Genomic DNA, 6,000 nt, shown 5'->3' with positions numbered 1-6,000 from the left:
TAATAATGATAGTCTCCGTTAAACGGGTAGATGATGATATCTTCTATGTATAGTTTTTATCATGGTATTTTGTCATACCTTTGTTATATTATTATAGTTAAATTCTTCTTGAAAAGGTCGTTAATCTTGTGTATCAAATGTACATGTCAACAAAAATTCTCAGCTAACTTACTGTTAAAAATGCTACCTTAAAACAATTAACACCACTTTACATTTGAACTGCATGGCTATGATTGTATGTATGCAATTTAATGCTGCATAAAGTATATATGTTTCGCCAATTATGTGAGAATTATTAAGCATATAAAAACATTAGCCTAACAGATGACATCTTCAATTATCAATTTATGGCCGCCTGTTTTATGTTTTGTTATGTTATGTTTTAATATGCTACGTTATGCTATGCTATACTATGCTGTGCTTAGTTGTGCTGTGCTGTGTCTTTGTCTTTTATGTGATGTGATATAGACTGATATCATTTCGAACCCACCCCTGTTGACCTCTAAACCAAAGATGACCAAAGTGAAAAACATAAAAAAATGATCGGAAATGTGAGGGTTTCGTTTCTCACTGCATTATGATATACTTATTAAAAGAAAATAAAACTATAATTTTAGTTTCAGTTTTAATACACGAGCATGTTTAAAATGGCGATCTTATTGCATTATGAAACATTGTATTATCACGATTTTAAATATACTTTCATTCAGACTGACCTGTTTCGAAAATGCTATAATGGAAAGTGAGGAACTGGATTCAGATCTGTTTACGAATTGGGTTCGAGGCTCAAAAGGACTAGAATACTTACAGGAGGGTCTTCAAGAATTTGTTGGAGAAAAGGTACTGCAATGTCGTGATAATGCCCTTCGAAATATAATAGTGACATTACCATTTGGATCACCACAACAGTGCAACAACTGTACGTCACACAATCTATCTCCTGATCATTTCAACACTACGAAAGCATGTAGCAGACGCACATGTCACCAAAAGAGCCCGACCAACTGTTTTGGAAGCAGACCAGTCGGGCGAAGAAAATGCCCTGATGGTATTTGTAGTAAATTCTACGACTCAATTATAGACGAGCATGTATTTGAAGACCCCTTATGGAAGAACACTGATCCAAGTACATGGTGTTCCGATCCTCATGGGTGGAGCTATGCGAAATGTTTCCAAACATCTACAGATCCGGGGACATCAGCTGAAGTTACAGATGCTTCTGGTCTGCTAAGCATTATTATAAACAACAAGTCAATTCAAAATTTTGTGACATATATAAATCCTCATAACAATACTAGTTCGTTTCATTTGGTAAGTACAGAAAACAACCAATAATTATATCATCAAAGATTTTGTCAATTAATGAAGAAATTATCAATTATCCATCTTACTTCAAAATTAACCGTAACAAACAAAATCAGTTTGTTATATATTCTGAAAATTAATGTAGGCATTCAAATATGAATTCAAACTGCAGGCTTTCTTCAGTTCTTCAATATAACATTAGAAGTATAAAAACGTTAAAGTACTTATTTAAACCAACTATTCCTTTTTCACAAGCAGAAATAATAATGTTATTTAAGTTGATACATGTATTACAAAACAAACACGACGTAATAATAGGAATTATGTGATTCCCCTTCTACATGAATGTATTATAAAACTTCTTTCAGGCGAGAGATATTCGTAATAAAATCTTACATAGCTCAAAGCTTGAAATAGACGAAACAACTGTGTGTTCTTATTTGGACGCGTTCATTGTAGTTCTTCAAGATCCAAAGTGTCTGATTAACGATGAGGCATCAAAGAAAGCGGTTCATAAACTAACACAGGTACATAATTTTATTATAATTATAGAAATACACATATGATATATTAATGTGATAAGTGAGTATATGCTTTGATTTCAAGTGCTAGTTGAACTTCTGTAGAGTTGATATCCGGTTATACATGCGTTATTTTGGCAGTAACATTTAAATTATGACCGAATTACAAAGGATAAAGGAAATAGTATATCAATAGGAATAACCTTATTAAATCAATTTTCACTTTCTATTATATTCGGTACTTGGTTGTGCGTGCAAAGTTGTCTCAAAACTGATGATTTAACATTGTACTACAAATGCTTTGATCAAGGGACAAGAGAAAACAACTATGAGGAAAGAACAATTATGGGTCAATATTAATATTTCTGATATATAAAATAAATAACAACATAATTCAGGCTGATAAAGTGATTTTTTCCTCTTGATTGATTGATACACTTCCTTAAGAGCCATATCAAAATTATTCAGAAAAAAATATCGAAATAAATATTAAGTTCTCTTTTGTTGGGAAAATGTATTGCTCACACTGAAGTTATTTAGTTTTTTATCCGGTAACGTGTTCTTAGCTACGGATAAATATGGATAGAAGTTAATTTGCAAAGGATTTTATACTTAATGAATATGATCAAAATAATGTGTGCTAAAACAATACATCATGTTACGTTAGAATTGACTGTTGACATACCTAAGTTTAAGAAAAGTATGCACTTTGTTTTCTTACTCACGGACACATAATATTACATAACAATTCCACCGTGACTTTTTGATGGCTGTTTATATTGATTACATATCTAAGGTTGTTGGTAGGGACAAAACTTGTGTGTTCCTATTTTACAGAATTATTAACTGAATAGATTGACAAATTATATGAGACCCTCTGTCAAGTGATTTTGACAATGAAATTACCACCGATGAGGTTTGCTCACTCTACAGTTAGTAAATTAATTTGACAAATCATTTTTCTTGTTGACAAAGTACTGTACCGTTGCCGTTTTCATTTTTAATCACCAAACTAATACGTGGAACGTCCGAGTAGGGTCGCAAGATTTGCAAAGTCTGTAGTGCTCTTAGATAGCATCAGTAAATTTAAAATCACATTAAACTCAATAAAAAAACAAGAGGTTTCTTTTAAAATGATATTCGGCCGAAATAAAACTGGTAAGCATGCAAAATTATGTTATTTCTAAGTTTCCATTACAATGTTAGCAGTGCTGCCATTACAATGACATAATAATTATTTCTTGTAGCTACGAACATAGCCATTTTGTAAACATTGAAATTAATTGAAATGTTTGAAGTTTCACTTCATATATTTTGTAATCATTGACAAATTACCCTCCAAAAAGTTAAAGAACTATCCCCATTCTTGTACATTTTATTTAAGATCTATCATTTACATTTTGTTTTATAGTGGAAAAAACTATCCCTTACATTTTATTAAATAGCTGTCCTAACAAATTTATCTCAAAATTTTGTTTTAGAATGGTTAGAACTGACCTTTACATTTTATTTGAAAATTACCAATGATATTCATCGATATCAGTTTGCAATAATTCTAAAATGAACAATGAAAATTATTTTTGTATTAAGTCCTGCCCTGTTAATTTTACAGGAAGTCCAACTAATAACAGACAGACTTCGTCCGAAATATATATCTAAATCCATCAGGTTTGAGATAAATCCTTTATTAACAGGGCGTCGGCATTTTGAACACCTTGGATTGGTTATATTTAAGCTATATAAGTTTGATGCTTGCAATAAGTTAAAGAAAACTTTTGTACCTTTGGTAACGTTCTTTGTTTATATTTCCTAACTCGAGCAAACAATTAGAACAGGATAATATTTAGCGCTACCAGTTGATACCTTATGTCTCTGTCCTCTACAATCTTAAAAACGTTTAAATGTGAAGCCATTTCTTAAAATATGCTGATAAATGAAACAAAGTGCTTTAAAGTCTTTGAGTTTGAGATTTTTCTTGATTAGTGCATAAAAGTGCTAAAATGTGCCGAAAATATGCTTGAATGATTAAATGACATAGACTTGGTAAATTTGTTTGTTTGTTTTATTGGGTTTTACGTTTCACCGACACAGTATAATTATGTCATATGGCGACGTTCCAGCTGTACGTCGGTGTCCTTCCGTGCATTATTTCAGGCACAAACGGGCACTTGAGTACCATCTACCGACGTTCCGTAAGCTTGCTGGATAGCTTCCTCACATGAAAAAATCCAAAGTCCCTGTCGGCGGGATTCGAACCCACAGCGGTGAGAGGCAAGTGGTTTGAAGCCACTAGGTAAAAAACCATGTAAAGAATATTCTTGATAAAAAGGATCAGATTTCACAGATCAAAACCGTATATATGAGTCTGTGTTTTGATTTCCAAATGAAACACAGCTTATTGTATGTTTATGACTAGTAAATATATTTTACTTGAAGAAGCATGTCTTCATATTCATGCTATTTTCATTAGAATTTTGAAAATGTATGTAAATGAAGTGAACCAAAAAGTAATTTACACATTGCAAACGGCACTTACAATCCACATAAATTACACAAAAAATAAAAATGTCAAATATGCATAAAAACGTCTTACTGCGTAAGTAACGCAGTAGAATTATAGTCAGTGATACTGTCATCAGTCATTAATCGCACATGACATGTTAATAATTAATTAAATATTGAATATTTTTACTTCTTTTAAGATCTAAATATTTTTTGCTAAAGATTGAATTTCTTGAATTGTTTTGGCTCATCTGGAGGCGTGTAGCGTTAAATAATAAAAAATACTTATTTACTCTCATAACTACTAAATTTGAGCACCTACATGTATGCATAAGTTTAATTTTCAACCTTTCATCTTAATACATATACAATTGACAATACTGTAATTGCAGGATTTCTGCAACAGGGTACTTGTAATAAGGACTAATCGTACAAAATCCAGTCTTTGCTATAATACAGAATCATAAAAAATAATTAAATTAATATTCCACACTTAATCTACATTTTTTAATTTAAGATCATTCTGTTATATCTATTTAATATAAGGATGGATAATAAGAAAGTTATCCTTTAGCCTGTAAAGCGCAGAGCCAATAACTAGTATGCCCTTTCACTGCCATAGGGACGGCTTATGCCGTCCCTGTTATTTTCGGCGTATTTGCCATATGATCGGCTTTAGCCGTTTCTAAAATAATAATAGTCATAATAATAAATTAATAATAATAATAAAAATAATAATAAATATAAATAAAATTATACCATCGACAATAATTATTTTTATACTCACAGATTTGGAAACATATATAATTATTATAATACTAATAACAAATAATAATTATTATATTAATTAATAATATAGTAATTTCTTAGAAAACCCTCTGGCAAATAGGTGATCAATAAAACAATAACCCTCAGGCAGAGAAAGGGTAAATAAAAAAAGAACACGTTATTTGATAAATACGAGTCACTTCCATTGAAAGTAAAGTAAACATGAACGGATAAGTAAAAGAACGCGACAAACATTTGGAATTAAGTGAAATACATGTATTCGAGATCATAATTGGATGTCACCGGACAAAACATAATTTATCCAGAACCCGTAACTCTTAGGTGGATTTTACTAAATTATTGCCCTTTGAGAACTTGTTGAAGGATTTTACTATATACTTAATGCATGTTTTCGTTACCATAAATAGAGGTCACCATCCAAAGACCATTACACTGACATTAATTTTGACTGATTATAAACCGTCTCTGAGCTTGCAAAATTCTTGGTCTAATGAACTCCTCTGAGGACATGACAAAAAGCCGAAATGTCTTACATAAATCAGCTCGGACACTTAAAACTGAAATATAACCAGAATTTGATAAAGAAATATACTCAGAAAATCATATTTTGTACTTTTCTTAGCCTGATTTGAGTGAACAAATTTGTATTGCTTTTAAATTTTTGGTCATATTCCACAATAAGACTAATTGTTCTAGGAAAATAGAGAGTGCGGATGATCTGAAATGTTCCATACAAGTTATTGAGCTAGACCTGCATCTAATGGGACCTTAATCTCGTAAAATCCTTTCCAGTCTTTTCATGCCAAATTACCCCGGTAGAGTCATTTAAGCTTAGTATGTAACATCAATTTTCAGAACTGAAGACATTTATTCGATGCATACA

Source organism: Ruditapes philippinarum, unplaced genomic scaffold (genome assembly GCF_026571515.1).
Source record: "Ruditapes philippinarum isolate M1 unplaced genomic scaffold, ASM2657151v2 ctg1395_1_1_1_1, whole genome shotgun sequence".
In the NCBI taxonomy this organism is placed as follows: domain Eukaryota; kingdom Metazoa; phylum Mollusca; class Bivalvia; order Venerida; family Veneridae; genus Ruditapes; species Ruditapes philippinarum.
The sequence above is the reverse complement of the archived record's forward strand: the minus strand, read 5'-3'. Positions refer to the sequence as shown.